This window comes from Macaca nemestrina, chromosome X (assembly GCF_043159975.1).
Source record: "Macaca nemestrina isolate mMacNem1 chromosome X, mMacNem.hap1, whole genome shotgun sequence".
Lineage (NCBI taxonomy): Eukaryota > Metazoa > Chordata > Mammalia > Primates > Cercopithecidae > Macaca > Macaca nemestrina.
In genome coordinates, this window is record NC_092145.1 from 49,355,156 (window position 1) to 49,381,921 (window position 26,766).

Consider the following 26,766-nt stretch of genomic DNA (forward strand, 5'->3'; position numbering starts at 1 on the left):
AGTCAGCTAGCTGTCCTGCTTCTACCTCCATAGTGAAGGATTGTCTCTGGGAAGTGGCAGTCCAAGGAGGGGCTACATTTTCCATCCACATCCATGCAGTTAAATGGAGCAATGTGATTGTTTCTTGTGATAGACTGAATAATGGTCCTCATAATTACTTCCTAATCTACAGAACTTGGGAATTTTAATTTACATGCAAAAAGGACCTTGCAGATAAAGAAAGTTAAGTCTCTTTAGATGAGGACATTATCCTGGATTATCCAAGTGGGTCCTAAATGCAATTACAAGTGTTCCTTTAACAGGAAACAGAGAGATTGGAAGATGCTATCTTGCTGGCTTTGAAGATGGAGAAAGAGGCTCAAAGCCAAATAATGCAGAGGATGCAGTACTAGAAGTTGGAAAAGGCAAGGAAATAAATTCTTTCCATAGCCTCCAGAGAGAGCACAGCCCTGCTGACATCTTGGTTTCAGTCCAATAAATCTCCTTTGGATTTCTGGCCTTCAGAATTGTCACCAAAAATACATTTCAGTTGTTGTAAGCCAATAAGTTTGTGGTAATTTGTCACAGCAGCCATCAGAAACAGACACAGTACCCACCCAAAAACTATGAGCCAAAATATCACAAAGCCCACATAGTGATGTGCAAAGACCCTAGGTATTCTGACTTCATGACCATTTTCCTCCATAAAGAAAAAAAAATATATATTTTTTTGAGAGGGAGTTTTGCTCTGTCACCCAGGTTGGAGTGCAGTGGTGCAATCTTGGCTCACTGCAACCTCCATCTCCTGGGTTCAAGCCATTCTCCTGCCTCAGCCTCCTGAGTAGCTGGGACTACAGGCATGCACCACCATACCTGGCTAATTTTTGTATTTTTGGTAGAGACGGGGTTTCACCATGTTGGCGAGGCTGGTCTCAAAGTCCTGACCTCAGGTGATCCACACACCTCGGCCTCCAAAAGTGCTGGGATTACAGGCATGAGCCACTGTGCCCGGCCCATAAAAATATATTTAATGACTACATTGATATACAGATGCATATAATCCTGGCTTAATCCACAATTATATGTTTGTTATTATTATGTTCATATTTTTATTCTGTTTTTAACAGAAATTAAAATTAAAACCTTTTTTTATGGGCCGTTAAGACTCTCATGAGTTCTAGGTCTTATGAACACTGTACCTAATAAGGTAAGTCAGTACTGCATGTCACTTCTGGACCATGGATTTTATGAAGCTAGTATGCCATCTCCAGTTTCTCTTTCTTGGAAGAGGTCTCTCCTAAGAAAGTCCAACAATGGAGTCCAGCAATTGGTGGCTGTCTTAGTCTGCTCAGGATGCCAGCATCATGCACAAGATTTTGTTTTCTCTGAATCGTCAGGTGGAAGAAATTACCTTCTGTCTCGGAATATCTACATTATACTGTTACATAAGTGAAAAATTAACTTTTGTTGCTCTAAGTCACAGAAATATTGTGGTGTATTTTAAACAACAGCTGACACTATGCTAAGGAATATAGAAATTTGGTGTTTTGAAGTGGAATTCACCCATAATTTAAAAACTACATTGTATGGCTTTCCCTTAGTAGTCAATTTGTATGAAGTAAGGAAGCTGACATTGGAAACTGGAGATATGGATACCCAAGTTGTACAGTGACAAATGCTGGATGAATTTATTATCCATGATAATTTGGAAGTCAGACAAAAGACCTACTAAGCCTGAACCTCTAGGAAGAGAGATTGAATAACAGAATGTCAGTAGTGTGTTTTGGTTGTTACTTGCTGCATTTAGCAAGATGTGTCAAAAAAGGGATGCACACAAGCAAGAATTACCTAGTTTGAGATTTAAAATAGAAAGCAATACAGACCAGCAATTGGTGGTTGTCTTAGTCTGCTCAGGATGCCATAATAAAATATTACAGACTGAGTGGCTTAAACCACCCAAATGTATTTTCTCACAGTTCTGGAGGACTGAAGTCCCAGATCAAGGTCTGACAGGGTTGATCTTTGGTGAGGACCCCTTTCCTGGCTCGCAGACAGCTGCCTTCTCACTGAGTCCCTACATGGCCTTTTCTCTGTGCGTGTGCATGGAGAGACATAAAAACTTCTTTATTCCTCTTTTCATAAGGCCACCAATCCTATTAGATTAGGATCCCATCATTATGACCTCCTTTAATCTTAATTACGTCCTAAAATCCCTGTCTCCAAATACAGTCACTTTGGGGCTTAGCATTTCAACATATACATTTTGTGTGGACACAGTTTTGTCCATAGTAGTGTCCTTGCATGATTTAAAATACCAACTATTGCTGTACTCAAAATAGAAAAACTCAGGCTGAAAGGTTATTTAAGCAAAAAGGCTCAGTAAAGCTCATCACTTAGAGTGAAAATGGCAGAATATATAACCCCAAAGCTGCATGTCTCCACAAAGGCAACTAATAAACCGGCAAAACCTGTCACAATCAATTTTTTCTGAACTCTGAAAACTAACCAAAAACTTGTAGCAACTAGGGGAATGCTTAATCAGGAAAAAATCAGTTGAATATGAATGGAAAGAGAGAAGTTTTTGGAATTTAAAGTTACCTTGATGCCATATCCCATTGCTTAGCTAGATGGTGACCTCAAAGACAACAGCCTACCTTCTAAGTAGAGACACTGGTGGTACCAAAGAGAGCAGAACAGACCTTTTTCTCAAAAGATTGTGGTTGTTTGCTTTGACATGTTTGGTGGCTGCCCAGAAGATAGGCTAAAAGGCTTTCCTAACTCTCCCACTGCTGAGGTGATTACTCAAGGAACACTCGTTGAAAACATTTAAAGGCAAACACTTTGCCACTGTTGCCTGAGAAAATAGGTAACAGCTGGAGCAAACAATAACCAAAAAGCTTGGGAAGAGTCTGGGGAATTACATGCTTTGGGAATAAGGACTTTCAAAACTCTGTTATATTCCTAGGAATACATAAGTCCACACACATGCCCAGGTTGGTTACATTCTCATGAAATTCCTGAGGACCTAAAAATCAGCTCTAGCTGACCATCCAGCTTTGTGCAAGCAGGAAGTGAAAGCTAAAGCAGAGTCGTGAATGGCCAGGCTGGGTATTGAAGACAGGCACCAATATATATGGTGAGCTCATTTGCAAACACTTTTTTGTTTTGGTTGCAGGCATATAAAGAAATCTGTGTCCATTTACTTGCTGACTACTAAGCTAACAGAGCAAAGATTTTATTGGTACATGAAAAAAACACAGACTTCACAAAATTAGTTCAGAAAAAGTCATTAAACAAACAATAACAACTACAACAAGCAGCATCTACAAATCCTGGAAATTGGAGAATATATTATTTCTAAAATTGCCACATTATGATAATTCTCAGGTTTTAACTATATATATATGTATACATTTATACACACACACACACATATATACACACATATATATGGTAATGAACTAAGAAAATGTAGCCAATATGTTATAGACAAAAAAGAATTAATAGAAACTGTAATGTGGAACCCAGGCATTATAATTACTACACAAAGACTTTGAAGTAACTGTTTTAAATATACTCAAAGAGCTAAAGGAAACCACATAATAATAATGAAAGAAAACCAAATGATGTCTCATCGATTAGAGAATATCAATAAAGATATAGAAATTATAAACGGGAAACCAATTAACATTTTGGAGTCAATAAGTACGGTAACTTAAGTGAAATTTACTAGCAGATTTGAGCTGGCAGAAAAAAATGGCAAACTTAAATAAAGGTCAGTCAACAATCAGAAAGTAAAAGAATGAAGAACGAAGAAAGCCTGAGTCTTTTAGTACATGATCAAGTATACCAAAATATGTATAATGGGAGTCCTAAAAGAGAGGAGGGAGTAAAAGGGACAGAAAGGATATTTGAAGATATAATAACTGAAAATTCTTCAATATGATGAAAGATATGACCACACATCTGAAAAGATTAATGAATCCCAAATAGGATAAACTGAAAGAGATCAACAGTGAAATATATTATGGTCAAATTATCAGAAAACAATAACAAAGAGAATCCTGAGAGCAGCAACGGAAAAGCAACTCATCAATTCTAAGGGATCCTTAATAAGAGTAACAACAGATTTTTTATCAAAAAACATGGAGGTCAGGAGGCAATGTGATGACAATTTCAAAATACCAAAAGACAAAAAATTGTTGACAAATAATCTTATATCCAACAAACTATCCTTCAAAGTGAAGTAAAAATTAAGATAGTAGCAGAGTAAAAAAAACCAAAAACCTGAGGGAGTTTTTTTATTAGTCCACCTGCCATACAAAAAATGCTAAACAGTTCAGGTTGAATTAAAAAAAAAATCAGGTGGTAACCATGAAGAAATTAAGAATCATTAAAGATAACCACAAAGGAAAATTAAAAATTCAGTACTAATGTAATGTTTGGTTTGTAACTCTTCTGTTTTCCTATATTATTTAAAAGACAACTACATAAAACAACACTTATAAATCTATGGTGATGGACACACATGTATAAAATAAAGATGCAAGATGTGGCAATAGCCTTATAAAATAGGAGACACAGCTATATAGAATTTTTTTGAAATTGTAAATATGTTGATATTAATCCAAACTAGATAGTTATAAATTAAGGTGTTAATTGTAATCCCAGCAACCACTGAGAAAACAAATAAAATATATAAAGTAATATAAATTACCAGAGAATTAAAATTATACACTAGAATATATCTGCTTAGCACAAAATAAGGCTATATCTGAGCAATTATGGAGCTAAAAAGCTGTAAGACATATAAAAAACAAAAACCATAATGGCAGATTTAAGTTATTTCTTATTAGTTATTACATTATATAAATGGATTAAAATCTACAATTAAAAACTAGAGGTGGACAGAATGGGTAAAAAATCACAAGCAAACCTTATGATGTCTACAAGAGACTCACCTTAGATTCAAATACACACATAGTTTGAAAGTAAAAGGTTGGAAAAACTCTTCATGTGAATAGTAACCTGAAGAGAGGGGGTATGACTATATTATTATCAGATGAGTTAGACATTAAAACAAAAGTTGTTACAAGAGAAAAGGGACATTATATAATAATAAAATGTCAATTCATCAAGAAAGTATATAAATTATAACCATATATATACACTTAACAAAAGAACTCAAAATATATGTGGCAAAAATAGAATTTAAGGAAGAAATAAACAGTTCAACAACAATATTGGAAAGTTTGATACTCCACCTTTAATTCTGAATGAAAGAGCTAGACAAAAGATCAGCAAGGAAATAGAAGATTTTAATAACACTGTAAAGCAGCTAGAACTAACAGACATGTACAGAACACACCATACAAAAACAGCAGAATACACATTCTTCTCAGGCCCTCATACAATATATTCTAGAATAGGTCATGTGTTAAATGACAAAGCAAGTCTCGATAAACTTTAAAAGATTGAAATCATACAAAGTATCTCCTCTGGCACAATGGAATAAAATTAGGAATCAATAATAAAGGGAAATGTGAAAATTAAACGTCACACTACTTTTTAAATTTTCATCAACAAAAATACTTATTACAAGATAATTGAGGGAGCTTTTCTATATCATGAGATTAAAATGATGTTGAGCCAAGAGCACTATCACCAGCCAAATCATTAAGCAATCATTAAATCAAAGACATTTTTAGTTTGCCCAGACAGAACCTTTATTTTCCCAGAATATTTCTGAAAACATTGCTTAAGGAATACATAAGCAAGCATAGCTTGAAAATCAAGAATGACATAGGCATGAAGTGATTACTCAATTAGAACGTCCATATCATCTCTGAAATTCCCTTTGCTACATGAAATAGGTTGTGAACTAATAATCTTTTGATGAAAATATGTTTTTCCACAGAATTTGCTTTCAGTGAAGTAGAAGACATTTTTGAATTCTTATGATTATAGCAGCACAAAACTAGTATGTACATTAGTATTGGGGCATTAGAATTTGGTCTCACATCAATTTGGATCTGATCAAGGAAGTGGAGCCACTATAAATGATATGGAATAAGGTATTTATTAGAGGACGTAAAATTTTGAAGTTGATTTAAACAAAAAGATTCTCTGGAACCCTATTACTTCTGTATTTGCAGGAGGGCCTAAAGTTGCTGTAGAACAGTGGGCTGGTATCAAGAGAAAAGCCCCAAGTGAAGCAGAGGAGAGTGCAGACAAAATGGAATACAAGAAGATAAAATGAAAGCTATATCCTTTGGTAACTCTCTCCAACATCAACAGTGAAGGGTGGACTGTAGTAGCAGGCATTCTTTGCTATGGTGCTACAAAACATCACAGTATTAAACAACCAACGAGTCAAAGCAGAAATCTCAAGAGAAATTAAAAAATATTTTGAGATGGGTGAAAATAAAAAGCACAACATATTAAAATTTATAGGAGGCGGCAAAAGCAGTGTTCAGAGTGAAATTTATCACTGTAAACACCATATTGACAGAATGAGAAATAAAAGCACATTATCATTTCAATGGGTGAAGATAAAGCATTTGACAAAATCCAACACTCTGTCACATTAAAAACCAGCTAGGAATGAAATGGAATGTTCTCAACCTGGTAAGAGGCATTTATTGAAAACCCAAATCTAACACTATGACTAATGATAAAAAATGACAGGATTCCCCATAAGACCTAGACAAGGATGCCCATTCTCACCACTTCTTTTCAACATTTTACTAAAAGTTCTTGCTAAAACAATTAGGCAAGAAAAAAAGAAATAAATGGTGTACAGGCTAGAAAGCAAGAAGTAAACTCTCTCTTTTCTTAGATGCCATCATCTTATGCTGAAAAATAGCTAGGGATACACACACACACACACACACACACACACACAACCCTAGCAGACACCAGAAAGGCTTCAAGATGACTTACTAGTAGTATCTCGTACTGGGTTCCTGCACTAAGAAAAATCAAAATACTAAATCGAAAATATTCCTTTGAATAGATATACAGGAGAGAATACTAGTGTTCAATAGAAAAGTGACAGGAAATGCCTAAAGCAAAGAAGAGGGAAGTGAGGTAGCCTGCTTCACCAAGATTGGCTCGAGCCTGGGATAGACTCCTTAGTGCAGAAAAACGGTGAGAGACCCCAGTGGACCACATTCCCACAGTGGAGTTGTGCAGTTCTAGCCACAGAAGAGTCCCTTGACCCTTACAGGCCCCGAAACTAACATAAGGAGTTTCCTAAAGATGGTGCAGTGGCACTGCTACAGAAAGGGACCTTGCACTGGATCCCACACACTCTCCAAGTCCTAAACAGCCACAGCAAGGGGCCATTTTGAAAGCCTACCCCACAACAGACTGCACATTGTCCTGGGGCCCAGCAGTGCTGGGGCTGAGGCATGAGTGAGGTGCAGGCTGCCGTTGCTGGGGCTGAGGCATGAACAGAGTCCACATTCCTTACCTGCTGGCCTAGGCTGCCACCACTAAAGGAGTTCCTTGCCTCCCCAGTAGCAGGGATACAGCATAGCCACTGCTGTTCCCAACCTGAGAATTCCACTTGGGGCCTCAGGATAGCCCCACTCCTGCACCTGCACACAACATTGAAAGGCCTGAGGATAAGTCTGCCTGGTCTGGCTCCCCACACCCTCAAAGCCAGAGCATGCAGTCTGGGGTCCTAGGAGCTGCCCACCCAGTCCACCAATACTGGCACCAGAGCAATCCTCCTGGAGGCCTGAGGTTGGGCTTACCCACCTGGCCATTATCACCTCAGGTGCACCTGCCTGCAGGTGCCACATGTGGGTCTGGAGACTGGCCTGCCTAGCACATCACAGTCACTGCCAACACCACCACATACTACTCAGGACCTAGATGATTATCCTGCCACTGCTACTGTCATTGCCCACACCATACCAGCTTCCCAAGGGCCCAAGAACCCACCCATCCACCCAGGCCACCACTGCCACTATCAGCATCCAAGAAGTTACAAGTTTCATCCCATCTACACTTGGTGATACTGGTGCCAGTATATGCTGCCCTGGGGCCCAACGACAGGCATGGTCAGTGCACTGTAGCTACCACTGTGGCCTGAAGACTGGCTATATTAGTTTGTTTTCACACTGCTAATAAAGACATACCTGAAACTGGGTAATTTATAAAGGAAAGAGGTTTAATTGACTAAGTTTAGCATGGCTGGGGAGGCCTCAGGAAACTTACAATCATGGTGGAAGGGGAAGCAAACATGTCATTCTTCACATGGTGGAAGCAAGGAGAAGTGCCAAGTAAAAGAGGGAAAATCTACTTATAAAACCATCAGATCTTGTGAGAACTCACTGACTATCATGAGAACAGCAGCATGGGGGTAACCTCCCCCATGATTCAATTACCTCTCACTGGGTCCCTACCACAACAGGTGGGGATTATGGGAACTACAATTCAAGATAGATTTGGGTTGGAACACAGCCAAACCATATTATTCTGTCCCTGGTTCCTCCCAAATCTCATGTTCTCACATTTCAACACACAATTATGCCCTCCCAAGAATCCCCCAAAGTTTTAATTCATTCCAGCATTAATCCAAAAGTCAAGTCCAAAGTCTCATCTGAAACAAGGCGAGTCCCTTTTGCCTATAAGCCTGTAAAATCAAAAGCATGTTAGTTACCTCCTACATATAATGGAGGTACAGACATTTGGTAAATATGCTCATTCCAAATGGGAGAAATTGGCCAAAACAAAGGGGCTATAGGCCTCATGCAAGTTCAAAATCCAATAGGGCAGTCATTAAACCTTAAAGTTCCAAAATGTTCTCTTTTGACTCCATGTCATGTCTCACATCCAGGTCATGCTGATACAAGAACTGGGTTCTGATGGCCTTGGACAGCTCCACCCCTGTGGCTTTGCAGGCTACAGCCCTCTCCAGGTTGCTTTCATGGGCTGGCACTGAGTGTCTGTGGCTTTTCCAGGCACATGGTGCATGCTGTCGGTGGATCTGAAGGATGATGGTTCTCTTCTCACAGCTTCACTAGGTAATGCCTCACTGGGGGCTCTGTGTGAGGACTCTGATCCCACATTTCCCTTCTCCACTGCCCCAGCAGAGGTCCTCCATGAGGGCTCCACAACATGGCAGAAGTCCAGCAAACTTCTGCCTGGACATCCACGTGTTTCCATACATCCTCTGAAATCAAGGCAGAGGTTCTGACATCTTAATTCTTGTCTTCTGCAGACCTGCAAGACCAACACCACATGGGAACTGCCAAGGCTTGGGGCTTGCACCCTTTGAAGCAATGGCCTGAGCTGTACCTTGGCTCCTTTTAGCCACAACTGGAGCTGAAGCAGCTGGATTGCAAAGCACCATATCCTGAGGCTGCAAAGAGCCAGGGACCCTGGGCCTGGCCCAGGAAACCTTTTTTCCCTCTTAGGACTCTGAGCCTGTGATGGAAGGTGCTGCCACAGAGTTCTCTCACATGCCCTGGAGACATTTTTCCCCTTGTCTTGGGGATTAACATTCAGCTCCTTGTTACTTATGCAAATTTCTGCAGCAGGCTTGAATTTCTCCCCAGAAAATGGGTTTTTCTTTTCTACTGCATTGGTGGGCTGCAGATTTTCCATAATTTTATCCTCTGTTTCCTCTAGAATGCTTTGCTGCTTAGAAATTTCTTCCCCTAGATACCCTAAATCATCTCTCTCAAGTTCAAAGTTCCGCAGATCTCTAGGGCAGGGGCAAAATGCCACCACTCTCCTTGCCAAAGCATAACAAGAGTCACCTTTGCTCTAGTTCCCAACAAATTCCTCATCTCCATCTGAGACCACCTCTGCCTGGACTTTATTGTCCATATCACTATCAGCTTTTTGGTCAAAGCTATTCAACAAGTCTCTAGAAAGTTCCAAACTTTCCCACATCTTCCTGTCTTCTTCTGTGCCCTCTAATCTGTTCCAACCTCTGCTTGTTACCCAGTTCCCAAGTAGCTTCCACAGTTTCAGGCATCTTTACAGCAGTATCCCACTCTGTGGTACAAATTTACTGTGTCAGTCCATTCTCACGCTGCTAATAAAGACATACCTAAGACTGGGTAATTTATAAAGGAAAGAGGTTTAATTGACTAACAGTTCAGCATGGCTGAGGAGGCCTCAGGAAATTTACAATCATGGTGGAAGGGGAAGCAACAACATCCTTCTTCATATGGTGGCAGGAAGGAGAGGTACAGAACTAAAGGGGCCCCTTATAAAACCATCAGATCTTGTGAGAACTCACTCACTATCACAAGAACTGCAGCATGGGGGTATCCTCTCCCATGATTCAATTACTTCCCACTGGGTCCCTCCCACAATGTGGGGATTATGGGAATGACAATTCAAGATGAGATTGGATGGGAACACAGTCAAACCATATCACTGGCTCACCTGGCATCCCAGTCTTCAGCAGAACTTTAACACAGCCTCCACTATTAAAACAATTGAAGAAATCACAGATACTAGTAATGCTGTTTACAGCCAAAGTAATCATATAGAGATTACACTACTGCACTCACCCAGAATCAAAGCCAAAGTGCCCTACCCAACCAATAATATTGATACATCTTCAGGAAAAAGCCCTTCCGAAGAAAGCAAATTCAAAATATTGGAATAAGTGACTATTATACCAGATACACAGATATCAATATAAGGACATAGAAAATATGAAAGAAATGAGAAAATATGATGCCCTCAAAGGAATATAAGAATTCTCCGGTAACAGACCCCAGTCAAAACAAATTCAAGAAATCCTGGAAAAAGAATTCAAACTACTGATTTTTAGGAAGCTCAGTGAGATACAGGAGAATACTGAAAAACAATACAAAGAAATTCAAAAGACAATTCAAGATACGAATGAGAAATTTATCAAATAGATATCATAAAAAGAAGCAAATAGAAATTCTGAAACTGAATAATTCATTGAATAAAATATAAAATACATTTGAAAGCTTCAACAATAAAGCAGATTAAGCAGAAGAAAGATTCTCAGAACTTTAAGATAGGTCAGAGAAAAATAAAGAAATATGACAGAAAAATAAAGAAAAAGGAATGAACAAAACCTACATGTGGGACTCCCAAAAGCAACCAAATATTCGAATTTTCAGAGTCACACAAAAAATCAATCTAAATAGAAAATGTTCAGAATGAAAAAGTGGCTTATTAAGACTTGTCAGTTACAAAGATGGACTCAGTCCTTCAGCAGATATCAGATTAAGGTTCTTTCCTTCTCACTTGATCCAACTGGTTCAAATGGTCTCCATTAAGAAAAGAGAGAGCAAGAGGATGAGGAAGCAAAGAAATAAGGCAGACAATAATTTTATCAGGGAAAAAAGTTGGGTTTGGTTACTGGCACACAGAATTGAATATAAACTGACTGAAAGCTTTCTGAATTTGAGATAATTGCACTGCCAAAGAAACCACAAACTAGGTCTACAAGAGCCCACCAATGTATAGTAATGCCCTGGCCTCTAAACCTGAAGCAGCAGAAAGATGGCTATGGAAAATTATGTATCCACTAAGGAGGGAAAGCTCCCCTAAACCCACCTGAGATATAATCATGGAGAGGAATGGACAAGAAAGTTTCCCACAGAGAGAAGAATCAGGGTCTAATCAGAGAGTCTCCCCAACTGCCCTGCCAGGCTGTCTTCAGAATGTGTCTGACCAGTAAGATTCCATTATCGCCATGGGCCACCAATCATTGTATCTTTCCTTCTATTTTTTAATGGGAGTTTTAACTGGGGTTTTTCTGTAGCTATTCCACCATCATGCATTGAGGATTTGGGGGAGACAGATCACTTTTATTTCAATAGGAGCCGATAGATGTTGAGCTGGATGTAGCAACTAGATAGTACTTTGGCTTATCTCCCTTGGGAAGAGAGTGAGTGTACTCCAAGTATGAGAAGAAATGTGCATACAGACATTTGATGGCTAGAGGAGCAAACAAAGATAAATGTCCTCTAAAAATCTATGCCCTGCCCTCCATTGGATAAAATTTCTGAGAAACAGCTGGCTATCCAGGGACTTTATTTTCCAGATATTTGACAGATATTTGTGGTTCTTAAAAATGTAATATGAGTAGAAGTGATCTGCGTTACTACTGAGCCAAGAAGCTTAACAGGCCAATATGCTCTTTCCATTATCTCTCTTCTCATTTTGCCATTTGGAAGTGGGTCACTCAAGAGCCTGAGGGTGTGGAGGAATCACAAGACATAGAGGAGCTGGGACCTCTGAATTACTATGTGTAGGAAATCACTTATCTCTCACAAACAACTACTTTGGACTCTGGTGAGAATGAAACAAAGTTCTGTTGTATTAAGCCATGAAAATATTCAGTTTTATTTGATAAAACAGTAAGTGGGCTGGACATGATGGCTCATGCCGGTAATCCCAACACTTTGGGAGGCCGAGGTGAGAAGATCACTTGAGGCCAGGAGTTTGAGACCAACCTGGGAAACACAGGGAGACTCCTGTCTCTACAATTTTTTTTTATAGCTAGGCATGGTGGCACATACCTATAGTCCCAGCTACTCCGGAGGCTGAGGCAAGAGGATCACTTGAGCACAGGAGTTCAAGGTTACAGTGAGCCATGGTCGTGCCACTGTACTTCAGCCTGGGCAATAGAGGGAGGCCCCGTCTCTAAAAAACAAACAAACCAAATAAAAACCGTTTAGCATTACCCTTATGTAAAAATGTACCAATACTTTGTACAGATGAGGAAATAAAGGCTCAAGAGGGTAAGAATCTTTTACAGAGGTACATGGCTATTTACAGGTGAAACCAGGATATTTACCCAGGCTGTCTCACTCTTGTGTCTCTGGTTTTGGCTAGGATCTTACTTGCCTCCTGGAAAATGGTAGGAACAAAGGCAATGAAAGCAGCACTAGCCTCTTTGTTTTTTTCTCTTTTAGACTTAGGATTTCTTTTTTTATTAATTTTAATTTTTATTTTAAGTTCTGAGGTACATGCACAGGATGTCCAGGTTTGTTACATAGGTAAATGTGTGCCACGATGGTTTACTACACCTGTCCATGCAACACCTAGATATTAAGCCCACTATGCAAGAACTATTTTTCCTGATGCTATCCCTCCCCTTGCACCCCACAACAGGCCCCAGTGTATGTTGTTCCCCTCTCTGTGTCCATGTGTTCTCATTGTTCAGCTCCCACTTATAAGTAAGAACGTGTGGTTTTTGCTTTTCTGTTCCTGCATTAGTTTGCCGAGGATAATGGTTTCCAGCTCCATCCATGTCCCTGCAAAGGACATGATCTCATTTATTTTTATGGCTACATAGTATTCCATGCTGCATATGTACCACATTTTCTTCATGCAGTCTATCATTGATGGGCATTTGGGTTGAGTCCATGTCTTTACTACTGTGAATGCACTGGCCTCTTTCTGAAGTTACATCCTGCTGCAGCAGGAAACTGCCTACAAGGTAAATAGTAAACAATAAACAAAAGCAGAAAGTTTTACCAGTTTTTAAGAAGGAGCCACAAGTTTCCAAGAAGCCAGTTGGAAAGTTGAAACTGGATATTAGAGTCCTAACATCTCCATGAGGAGGGGGCATCACAAATTCTTTTGATGACACATTCATTTATTCACATCCAATAAACATCAACAGAGGGCCTACCATGTGCTAGGGCATGTTCTTGTAAAACAAAACAAAAATCCTCATGGAGCCTACATATTAAATGAGGGGAGATAGACAGTAAACTAAATAAGTAGAATATACCACATGTTCCAAGGTCATAAGTACTATGGAGAATAATAAAGCAGGGAAGAAAGAAAGTACAGCAGTTCAGCTATAATGGTTCTTTTCTGCAGGCTGGAGAAACAAGGGTTACTCTTTCTGTTTGATGCACTTCACTTCCCAGAACCTAGATGAAACGCCCCCACAAGAGGTCTAAGTTGATTTTTGCTACCCCTATCAATTGTTTGTTTTATGTCCCTGCAAATGATTAACTTTGCAAGGTGAGATTTTGCAAGGGCTTGTCTGAGCATGCAACCTCTTCCCCCCACCCTGTTGTGGCAACTGTCTTATCTGCTTTCCATTTTGCTAATACCTAAACAACAGGCCTGCTCTTTGCTGATTGTGGGCCTACCATAGGAACAACTCTCTCTGATGTTGCTCCACCTTTTTCCTGACTTCTGTCTCAGTCTCTTCCTATGTTATCAAGGAGCAAGACTAGCATCATGAGCGTGAGTTTTGGAGTCAAAGGTACCTGAGTTCATACCTTGGTTCTACCACTTACTGGCTATGGGAACTCTGACAAATTACTTAATGCCTGAGTAGCATGAAATGTGTACAATGCTAAAGAAACATTCTGGAGTGTTACATAGATTAAGGAGTTGGCATCAGAATGTAAGTCAACGAAACTCTTCTCGGTCAGGACATTCAAGGGATCAGATCTACCAATAATTAAAGTTTGGGTATACCACTGAGCAAAGAACCACTACTGAGATAATGGTGAAAAGAAAAGCAGATATTAAGTGAAGAGTGGAGGAAGGAAGTCATAAATACTAAATATGACCTCGAGACCTGCTACAGTACTGAGAACTTTGGTCTTCACAAACTTGTCCTTCCTTCATGGTCATGGATATATACCTATATATTTTAAATAATATGTATTCTATTTTTCCTAATCTGTACATAAGTTGTGATTATGGTGGCTAAATTTAGTCTACAGGTTCAAGAGTATCAAAACATAATCACAATGGATCTAGAGGGGGTATGAATATTACCCACAGATCCAGGAATTAAAGCCCAATGAAGTGACCAATGAGTTATTGGGAAGTGGCAGGATTTGTTTTGGGTTGTCCATGAAATAACTGTGTATTTTTAGGCAGGAGCATTTTTCAGAGAGAGTCTATGGGAGGAAGGTGTGTAGATACTGGGCAGCTGTAAGCATGGGTTCTAGTTGACATGTATGGCTTTTTAGGAACTGGAGCATCATGTTTTCCCTTTTTAATGGTACTCCAATTTCCTTTTAAATAACTACTCCTTGGCCTTTATTTAAGTCTACTTAAATCAATGGCACTTCTCTTCTGTAACCAGGAGGCAGTCGTATGACTTAAGTGAGGATAATGTAATGCTCTATGGCTAGATTTTGAATTTTAGGCATAGGGATAGAAAGACTAAAAGTGTCTGAGGTCCAGGCAATTAATGTGTCAGTGTCCTAATGAGACCAATTGTTCTACAACACCACTTTAGCTTGTCACTAACTCAGTTCTCTAGTTTCCCATCGGTTCTCTGAAGCCTTAATATCATTATGATAAATTTACTTCTGCTTGAGTTTGTCTGAGTTGTCCATTTTATTTTTCATAACAACTTTCAAGGAGTTTCATAGAATGGCCATATATAATATGCCAATGTTGTACGTGAGTACTAACATCAGAGCAATTGTTTGAATTCTGGCTCTGCTGCTTATTTATCCTCTCTGGGACTCAGTTTTCTCATTTGGGAAAAGGAGATGATAAAAGTGGCACCCACATGCTGGAATTATTTTGTGATAAGTGTCCAAAAAATCTTAACATTTAGTAGTAGGTAACAGCTACTTTAAAAAGTTAAGTTTTCCTCTTTCACTATCATGTTAAAAGAAGAATGCCCAGTTTCATGGGCAGTACCCAGACATTAGATTTTATTGTGCTGATTGGAATAATGGGTAGAAAGTAAAACTGAAAGACACTGAAAAGATCAGCTCTGTTTATATAGGATAGGGCTAGGAGCTACTCCTAGGGGAAAATAATAAATGTTTAAATTGCTTTTCAATGACTTTTGGCTACTGGCCTGGAGTCTTTTGTATGTAACTGTAACTTACCAGAGACAACAATGTTTACTTCATATTTATTAAAATAAGTTAGGTGTGTATGTGAGGTGGAGGTGTGTTCTTCCCCTTATCTGATACTGAGAGCTTCAGCTGAAGCATTCTTGCCTCTTCCCCTAACCATTTCTTTTCCAGGAGATGCGGATCAATACTTCCCCTTTCTGGGTCTATTTTCCAAATGTTTTCTGTAATCAAATCTTCATCACCAACACATATATAGTTAAATTTTTGACCTGAATAGTTCCTACAGTTTATCACATTCCCATTGGCCTGCCTCAGAGTTCTAAAGCATTTTATCAGTATTTTTTAACAAGTGTTTACTTTGACAACACTGAGGACCTTTAAACTTTCCCCATTATCCACTTTCCTTTTTACATCTGGCAACTCCAAGTTTTGCTCCTGACAGTATTCAAATACCTCTTTTCCCTGGTGCTAGAGCAGGACTACCAGAGAAAAATCTCTGCTCTTAGTACAAATAACTAACAATTAGAAGGACAACTTTTCCAATTGCTTATTCTAATGTATTTTTCCAGAATTTGATAAAAGTGTGGGAGTCTGGATTTATTATTTGTTTTTTTATTTTTATATTTGTATTTTATATATTTGTATATTATTATTATTTAAAAAGCCACGAATCTCTTTTTATGAATGCAGTCCTTTTACTCTTCAAAAATGCTGTATTTTTAAAGAGAAGGTTTTTAAATCAGCTACATTTTTTACGTGTACATATATATGCAAAGCTATTAACAGTAGTTGGCGCTGAGTATTGTTGGGGTGGAGGTGGAGATGTGGACATTGGGCATTGTATAATTTGTTTTCTTTGAACAAGGAGCATATGAGGGTTTACAATTACACACTTTTTTTGAAGCTATTGATCCTTTATTCTTAAGGCATTTTTAAAGGAAGTTCATTAAAATAGTCTCTATATCTAGGTATTTTATTCCACTTAAGTTCCATGGTCAATCGTTATAATCATTTTCTTGCATATGCCCTTGGAACTCTTACCCTTCTCTCATTTTGTCACATTTACTTGGAAAAGCTGCAACCTTGATCAAATGCAACTGTCCTCCAAGCCTATACCTGAGATCGTAACTGGGGAAAAAAGTGCACAATGCAATGATAAATTAATGACCACACACTTAAAAGAGGGTTGTAATGCTTCGAGAATATCTTATTATTTATTCCTAATCCATTAAATCTCCCATATCACACCTTCTCTGTCCTCAAACCTCCAATATCATCTCCTTCATCTTCTCTCTCAGGTGATGATTTTGCTTCCTTCTTTGAAGAGAAAATTTTTAAAAATTAAAGGAGACTTTCCACAGACTTGTTACCCACTTAGCAGCATCAATACCTGTATATTGTAACTTCCTGCTTCTCACAAAGATGAACTTCCTTAACTCTTCTCTAAAACCATTTTTTTTTGCCCTAGATCACATGTCCTTTAGCCCACTTTTGCCTTCAGCTCCAGCAAATCTCCCTTCGCTCTCCTATATAACAATTTTGATTTTTGCACTGTAGTGCATCATTCTGATAAACATACAGATTTCCTATTTTCTCCCATCATGAAAGAAAATATTCCTTGATCTCAATTCCCTGTTAAATCATACCATATTCCTTTACTCAAGTTGCACAGCAAAACTTTAAAATGTGTCAACACTTGAGTTCTCCAATTCCCCTCATCCCATTCTCTGTCCCCTGCACCTCTGTATCTCTCTCTCTCCCTCCATCTCTCTCCCTCATGTGAGCACATACACACATTTCATTATAATTTACAGAGTGAAATAATTATATTGAAAGTGTGTACTTCAATGAGTTTTCACAAATGTGCAGCCACAAAATCCATCTCAAATCAAGGTATGAAATATTTGCATCAATTCAGAGTTTCCTCATGCCCCTTTCCAATTATCACCACTCTCACATCAAGCAAACATTTTCATTTCCATTACCATAAATTAGTTTCATATGTTCGAACCTAAATGTAAATAGACTCAAGAGTCCATAGATGGATTCTTCTATGTCTAGCTTTTTAAAAATATGTTTTTTTTTTTTTTTTTTTGCAGTTGCAAGATTTAATAGAGTAAAAACAGAGCTCCCATACAAAGGGAGGGGACCCGAAGAAGGTAGCCATTGTCAGCTATCCCTAAATCCTTGGGGTAAAACAGTCCAGGTGAGTTGAGACGTTGAGTTTGAAGGATCTTCAAAGGCAAACAAGAATTGAGAGTCAGGATGTACAGGGATGCAGAAAAAGGCATCCTTAAGGTCCAGGACTGTAAACCACTCTGCTTCCTCTGGTATTTGGGAAAGCAGAGTGTAAGAGTCAGGTACAGCTTGGTATAGAGGGACAACGGCCTTATTGATAATCCTGAGATCTTGCACTAACCTCCACTGTCCATTGAGTTTCTGTACTTCTAAAATTGGAGTCTTGCAGGGGCTATTGCATGGTTTTACTAGGCTTTGAGCTTTTAGGTCCTTAACAATCTTTTGGAGTCCTTGTTGGGTCTCGGTTCTAAGGGGGTACTGCCTTTGGTAGAGAAAGGAGGCAGAATCTTTTAGTTTAACTTGAACAGGACGGGCATTCCTTGCTCGTCCATATTGTACTTCTGTTGCCCAGACTTTAGGATTAACTCCTTCCTCAAGCAGGGGACAACAAACGGGTGTTCCTTCTCCTATGTTCAGGTGTATAATGGCCCCTGCTTTTGCTAGGATGTCTCTCCCTAACAAGGGAGTGGGGCTTCCAGGCATAATTAGAAAAGCATGTGAAGAGTAAAGTTCCCCAGTCTCAACTTAGTGGCTGGGAGAAGTATCTAGTGACTGACTGTCCTAGGACCCCTCGGATAATGACAGATCTGGAGGACAGTTGTCCGGGACAGGAGAGTAAGACTGAGAAGGCCGTGCCAGTGTCCAGGAGACAGTAAACTTCCTGGCCCTCAATGGTCAAGCATACCCGGTGCTCTGTGAGGGTGATGGCATGGGCTGGCGCTTGCCCAAGGCACCCTCAATCCTGCTGCTGGATCATCTGGCTAGTGGCTTCTGACTCAGAGGACCTTCCTCCCCTGGGGCAGTGGGCCTTCCAGTGATTCCCTTTTATACGTGCCACCTTGACAGTTTTGAGCCTCACAGGGCCCCAAAGTCTTAGCTGTGAGTTTCCCTGTTTTTGCTGGGTATGCTTCTCATTCAAGCAGGAAAATTCCCCACCTGGCTTGTCCGTCTATCAGCTGGAACAGAGGCACCTCATCAGCTCCTCAATCGAATGGGCTTCATTTCCCTGCCAGCCAGTAAAACTAGTTAAATAAGTCGATCACATCCTCCTGTGGGAGCCATCCTATTCTTACTAAAAAGCCTCCCTGCCACAACCTCTTCTGGTTCACTCTGCTCCTAGGTGCAACCCCCCCCCCCATGCACACTCAGGTATACTCCTCCCCCAGACTGTGAGTGTATATGACTAATAAACTGCTGCCAATTGCATCTGTTAAGTGTCAGGTGTCTTGTGTTTGGCCATTCCCAGAACCTTAGGGCATGACTCCCTCCCTCACTGACAGAGTGAATAGAAGGTGATCACAACAAGCTGAAATTAATGTTTTTGCAAATCATTATGTTGTTGCCTGTATTATTAGCTTATTCCTTCTATTGCTGAGTAATATCCCATTGTATGAATATGACATAATTCTCAATCTTCATATTAATTGACCTAGTGACAGCATTTAACACACTTGATTACTACCTTTTCACTGATAGGCATTTTTTACTTGATTTCCAGGACATGGAACTCTCATGATTTTTCTCCAACTTCATTGGCAACTCCTTCTCACTGTCCTTACTAGTTTCTTCTGTTCTCCCTAAACTGTTAACATTGGCATTCTCCAGGGTTCATTCCTTATTCCTCTTCTTTATCCATACTCACTCCTTTAGTTACATTGTCTCCTAGCTTTAAATACCATCCATGTGCTGAAGACAAGAAAATTTATATCTTCACCATACCCCTCTTTCAAACTCTGGATTCATATATCCAACTGATTCATTCTCTTCTTGGATGTGTTTTATACGCCTCAACTCAACTTACCCAAAGTGGAATTTTTAGTAATCTACCTGATACCAGGTGTACCCACAGACTTTCCTATCATAGTTAATAGTAACTCCAAACCATAAAGTTCATCAATGACTTCTTTATTTCACAGCCCATATTCAATCCATTAGAAAATTCTGTGGCTTTAACTTCAAAACATCCAGAATTCGAACACTTCTCACCACATAGACTGCTACCACCCTGGTTCAAACAAGCATTTTCTCTTCCCGAGTTATGGTTAACCCTTTTATGCCTGAGGTTGCAAATTTTTGAATTTTTGCAGTTGGACTTGAAGATGACCTTGAGCAGTGGGATATAAATATCTCCCACATGCTTAGTGTTCCACAAATAGAACACTAGACATAAATAGTAGCCTCCTTATTTCTCCCTCCTTCCACTTTTACTCATTCTCCTCTACGATATATATAGCCTAATTTTAACACGACTTTCATGGTGATTTTTCTATACACACACTGGATTATGTTTGCTTAAAAACCCTCCAATAGATTCACATTTTACTCAGAAAAAGACAGTTTTTACAATTACCCACAAAGGCCTTTACCCACAAGGGCCTTTATATTGTGTTTGCTCCACCCACTATTCTTTATCTGATATTTTCTCTTGGTATTATCCTCTTTACCCTCTCTATTCCATCCACATTTGTCTCCTTGAGATTCCTCAAATATGCTAAGTACACTCTCACTTTTTGCTAAGTACACTCTCACTTTTAGGGGCTTTGCTCTGGCTCCTCCCTCTGGCTGGAAAGTTTCCCCAAGATACCCACTTGACTGTCTTTCACTTCCTTCAAATCTTTGTTTAAAAAATCACTTTTCAATGAGATTTATCATAACAAACTATTTAACATTGCAAACTGCTTCCTCAAATTGGCATTTTTTTCCAACTTTTATTTTAGGTTCATGGGGTACAGGTGCAAGTTTGTTACGTGGATAAATAGCATATTGTGGGGGTTTGATGTACAGATTATTTCATCACCCAGATAATGAGCATAGTAAGTACCTAATAGGTAGTTTTTCCATCCTCCACCTCCTCCCATGCTGCAACCTCAAGTAGGCCCTGGTATCTATTGTTCCCTTCTTTGTGTCCATGTGTACTCAATGTTTAACTCTCACTTATAAGTGAGAATATGTGGCATTTTATTTTTATTCCTGCATTAGTTTGCTAAGAATAATAGCCTCCATCTCCATCCATGTTCCTGTGAAGGACATGATCTCTTATGGCTCCATATTATTCCATGGTGCATATGTACCATATTTTCTTTATCCAGTCCCCTATTTATGGGCATCTAGGTTGATTCAATATATTTGTTATTGTGAGCAGTGCTGCAATGGACATACATGTACATGTGTCTTTATGGTAGAACAAGTTATATTCTTTTAGGTATATACTCAGTAATGGGATTGCTGGGTCAAATGGTATTTCTATTTTAAGCTCTTTGAGAAATCTCCAAATGGCTTTCCAAGTGGCTGAACTAACTTACACTACCACCAACAGTGTATAAGCATTCCCCTTTCTCCACAACTTTGCCAGCTTCTGTTATTTTTTTGACTTTTTACTAATAGCCATTCTAACTGGTGTGAGACGGTATCTCCCTGTGGTTTTGATTTGCATTTCTCTAATGATTAGCAATGTTGAACATTTTTTCACATGCCTGTTGGCCACGTGTATGTCTTTTGAAAAGTGTCTGTTTACATCCTTTGGCTATGTGTGTGTGTGTGTGTGTGTGTGTGTGTGTGTGTGTGTGTGTATATATATATATATATATATATTTTTTTTTTTTTTTTTTTGAGATGGAGTCTCTGTCGCCCAGGCAAGAGTGCAGTGGTGCAATCTTTTGGCTCATTGTAACCTCTGCCTTCTGGGCTCAAGTGATTCTCCTGCCTCAGCCTCCAGAGTAGCTGGGATTATAGGTGCCCAAAACCACGCCTAGCTAGTAGAGACGGGGTTTCACCATGTTGGCCAGGCTGGTTTTGAACTCCTGATCTCAAATGATCTGCCCGCCTCAGCCTCCCAAAGTGCTGAGATTACAGGCATGAGCCACTGCATCCAGTCCCTTTGGCCATATTTTAATGAGGTTGTTTGATTTTTGCTTGTTCATTTAAGTTTCTTATAGATGCTAGATATTAGACTTTCATCATAATGCACAGTTTGAAAATATTTTCTCCCATTCTGCAGGTTGTCTGTTTCCTCTGTTGACAGTTTCCTTTGCTGTGCAGAAGCTCTTTTGTTTAATTAGGTCCCACTTGCCAAGTTTTGTTTTTGTTGCAATTGCTTTTAGCAAGTTTGTCATGAAGTCTTTGTCAGGGCCTATATCCAGAATGGTATTTCCTAGGTTTTCTTCGAGGGTTTTCATAGTTTTAGGTTTCACATTTAAGTCTTTAATCCATTTTTTGTTTGTTTTGTTTTTATTTATTTATTTTTTATCATACTTTAAGTTCTGGGATACATGTGCAGAACGTGCAAGTTTGTTACATAGGTATATATGTGCCATGGTGGTTAGCTGCACCCATCACCCTGTCATCTACATTAGGTATTTCTCCTAATGCTATGTCTCCCCTAGTCCCACATCCCCAGACAGGCCCTGGTGTGTGATGTTCCTCTCCCTGTGCCCATATGTTCTCATTGTTCAACTCCCACTTATGAGTGAGAACATGCAGTGTTTGGTTTGATGTTCCTGTGGAAGTTTGCTGAGAATGATGGTTTCCAGCTTCACTCATGTCCCTGCAAAGGACATGAACTCATTCTTTTTTATGGCTGCATAGTATTCCATGGTGTATATGTGCTACATTTTCTTTATCCAGTCTATCTTGAAGGGCATTTGGGTTGGTTCCAAGTCTTTGCTATTGTGAATAGTGCTGCAGTAAACATACGTGTGCATGTGTCTTTATAGTAGAATGATTTATAATCCTTTGGGTATATACCCAGTAATGGGATTGCTGGGTCAAATGGTATTTCTGATTCTAGATATTTGAGGAAGCACCACACTGTCTTCCTTAATGGTTGACCTAATTTACACTCCCACCAACAGTGAAAAAGCATTCCTATTTCTCCATGTCCTCTCCAGCATCTGCTGTTTCCTGACTTTTTAATGATCACCATTCTAACTGGCATGAGATGGTATCTCATTGTGGTTTTGATTTGCATTTCTCTTATGACCAGTGATGATGAACTTTTTTTCATATGTTTGTTGGCCGCATGAATGTCTTCTTTTGAGAAGTGTCTGTTCATATCCTTTGCCCACTTTTTGATGTTTTTTTCTTATAAATTTGTTTAAGTTCCTTGTAGATTCTAGATATTAGCCCTTTGTCAGATGGATAGATTGCAAAAATTTTCTCCTATTATGCAAGTCCCCTGTTCCTTTAATTCATCTTGAGTTTATTTTTGTATATGGTGAAAGGAAGGGGTCTTCTGCATGTGGCTAGCCAGTTATCACTGCACCATTTGTTGAATAGGGAGTCCTTTCCCCATTGCTTCTTTTTGTCTACTTTGTCAAAGATAAGATGGTTGTAGGCACCTGACTTTATTTCTGGTTTCTCTAACCTGTTCCATTGGTCCATGTGTCTGTTTTTGTACCAGTACCATGCCATGTTGGTTACTGTAGCCTTGTAGTACAGTTTAAAGTTGGGTAGTGTGAAGCCTACTGTTTTGATTTTTGCTTAGGATTGCTTTGGCTACTGGGGCTCTTTTTTGGTTGTATATGACTTTTAGAATAGCTTTTTTTTTTAAATTCCATAACAAAATTCACTGGTAGTTTGATAGTAATAACATTGAATTTCTAAATTTCTTTGGGCAATATAAACATTTCAACAATGTTGATTCTTCCTCTCCATGATCATGGAATACTTTTCCATTTGTTTGTGTCATCTCTGATTTCTTTCAGTATTATTTTCGAATTCTTATTGCAGAGATTTTTCAACTCCCTGCTTAGCTGTATTCCTAGGTATTTTATTCTTTATTGTGGCAATTGTGAATGGGATTGCCTTTCTGATTTGGCTCTTGGCTTGGCTGTTTTGGTGTGTAGGAATGCTAGTGATTTTTGTACAATGATTTTCTGTTCTGAAATGTTGTTGAAATTGTTTCCCAAGTCTAGGAACCTTTGGGAAGAGACTATGGGGGTTTTTCTAGGTATAGAATTTTACAGTCAGCAAAGAGTGATCATTTCACCTTTTCCCTTCCTATTTGGATGTCTATTCTTTCTCTTGCCTGACTGCTCTGGCTAGGACTTTTAGTACTATGGTGAATAGAAGTGGTGAGAGTGGGGATCCTTGTCTTGTTCTGGTTCTCAACGGGATTGCTTCCAGCTTTTGCCCTTTCAGTGTGATGCTGTGGGTTTTTCATAGATGGTTCTTATTATTTCGATGTATGTTCCTTCGATGCTTAGTGTGCTGAGGGTTTTTAACATGAAGGGATGCTGAATTTTATCAAAAACTTTTTCTGTGTCTATTGAGATGATTATGTGGTTTTTGTTTTAGTTGATTATGTGATGAATCACCTTTATTGATTTGTATATACTGAACAAACCTTGCATTTCAGGACATGATACAACATGGAAGAACCTTGAAAACATTATGCTTTGTGAAATAATGTGAAATAAGCCAGTCACAAAAAGAGAATTGTTACATAATTCCACTTATGTGAAGTATCTGAAACAGTCAAACTCTTAGAATCAGAAAGTAGAGTTATAACTGCCATGTCCTGGGAGGAGGAGGAAAAGGGGAGTTGTTACAGAATTTCAGTAGGTATAGGTTTAAGGTTGCAAGACGAAAATGTTGTAGAGATCAGTTGTAAGCAACGTACACATAGTTAATACAACTGTACTGTACATTTATAAATGGCCTGTAATCACAGCACTTTAGGAGGTGAATGCAGGTGGATCACTTGACGACAGGAGTTTGAGACCAACCTGGCCAACATAATGAAACCCCGTCTCTACTAAAAATACAAATTAGCCAGGCATGGTGGCACACACCTGTAATCCCAGCTACTCCAGAGGCTTGAACCCAGGAGGCAGAGGTTGCAATGAACCAAGATCGCACCACTGCATTCCAGCCTGGGTGACAGAGTGAGACTCTGTCTCAAAAAATAAATTAAAAAATAAGATTAAAATAGTAAATTTAATGTTATGGTTTTTTACCAACATAAAAAATAAAGAAAAAGTTATCTTTTTAACATCTACCAAATTAAAGAGAAAAATATCAATTTTGACTTCTGGTTTCAAATCCGACATGTAAAAAGCTTAAAAGTCATCATTCTCATACATACAAAAAGAAGAAAGCTGGACAAACTAAAAATGAATTACTATTCTTGGACTTATCAGAGACCTTCATTTGTAGGACAAATGTCACCCTTAAATCTGGAAAGACAGGAGAATCCAGTGAGTTGCAGCCAAGTTCTTACATGGAGCAGAAGCCACTAGAATCCAGAGAATTATAGCCAAGCTCTCCTTACCTGGAGCAGAAGCCAATAGAACCATAAACTGGTAGGAACTCATAAATGATTATTTTGACTGTGCAAACGTGAGAGTGAGAAACTTCTGGAAGGCAACAGTCTTAGGGATGCTCTACACTTTCGAGAGTGTTCCTCCAGGAATTCCTTTAGCTTATCAGAGTGCAGATCTGAAAGACTCAGTCTTGAATGTGGCAGAAGGAGAAGGAGGGGGAAGTAACTATTGTCAAGATGAGAGGAAAAGACTTTACCAGAGTTTTCTCCCACCTTGTGTTGTAAGAGCATTTGCCCTGCTTCTGCCCCTCTAGCCTTCCTGTCTTACCCAAGGGGAAGAAGGCTAAAAAACATTTCTAAAAGTCACAGCTCAGAAATACAGGCATACCAAAATCTGATATTAAATTTTAAGATTATAGAATTCTATTTTTAGTTCTTTTTTTTCCCTTTGGAAACTCCATACAGTTTTCCATAATGGTTGCACTAATTTACATTCCCATCAATTGTGTACAAGGGTTCCCTTTTCTCTTGACGTCTCACCAAAACTTATCTTTTTTATACTAGTCATTCAGACAGGTGTTCAGTCATATCTCATTGTGATTTTAATTTGCCTTTCCCCAATGCTTAGTGATATTGAGCATTTTTTTCATATATCTGTTGGTCATTTGTACCTCTTCTTTTGAGAAATGACTCTTCAGGTCTTTGCACATTTTTTAATCAGGTTGTTTGGGGATTTTTTGCTATTAAGCTGTTTGATCTCCTTATATATTTTGGATATTAATCCCTTGTCAAATGATCCTTACATCCTAATGACTTGAAATCAGTATGTCAAAAATACATCTGCACTCCCGTGTTCAAGGCAGCATTGTTCACAATAACTAAGATATAGAATCAATCATTGTGTCCATCAACAGGTGAATGAGTAAAGAAAACATGGTATATATGCATGATGGAGTACTATTCAGCAATAAGAAAAATATTTCTGTCATTTGTGACAACATAGATGAATCTTGAGGAAATTATGGTAAATGAAATCAGCCAGGCACAGAAGGACAAAAAACACTTCTTCTCACTTATGTGTGCAGTTGTTACAGTAAACTCATAGAAGTGGAGAATAGAATGGTGGTTACCAGAGACTTGGGGGGAGGGATGGGAAGATGCTGGTCATATTGTAGAAAGGTGCAGTTTGACAGGGGGAATTAAGGATTAGTTAATGTGATGGATATGTTGCTTATCTTGATCCAATCATTCCACACTGTACACATATATTATAACATTACTCTGTAACCCATAACTATATGATTATAATTTGTTCAAAAAATAAATGAAATAAAATATTTTCTAATAACTGAAGAAAAATGATTTTAGAACTCTTCTGTTTTCCCACACCTTACCACTGCACCAACAGTACAACCACAT

At 38.9% G+C, this 26,766-nt stretch overlaps 1 long non-coding RNA gene across 1 annotated transcript; it reads left to right on the top strand.

Moving 5' to 3' along the window:
• The first annotated feature begins 14,062 nt into the window (after positions 1 to 14,062).
• Positions 14,063 to 26,050, top strand: LOC105499703 (uncharacterized). Its single transcript, XR_011618414.1, has 3 exons — positions 14,063 to 14,218; positions 17,888 to 17,994; positions 25,242 to 26,050. It is a non-coding gene; the product is annotated as an uncharacterized lncRNA (long non-coding RNA).
• The last annotated feature ends 716 nt before the right edge of the window (positions 26,051 to 26,766 follow it).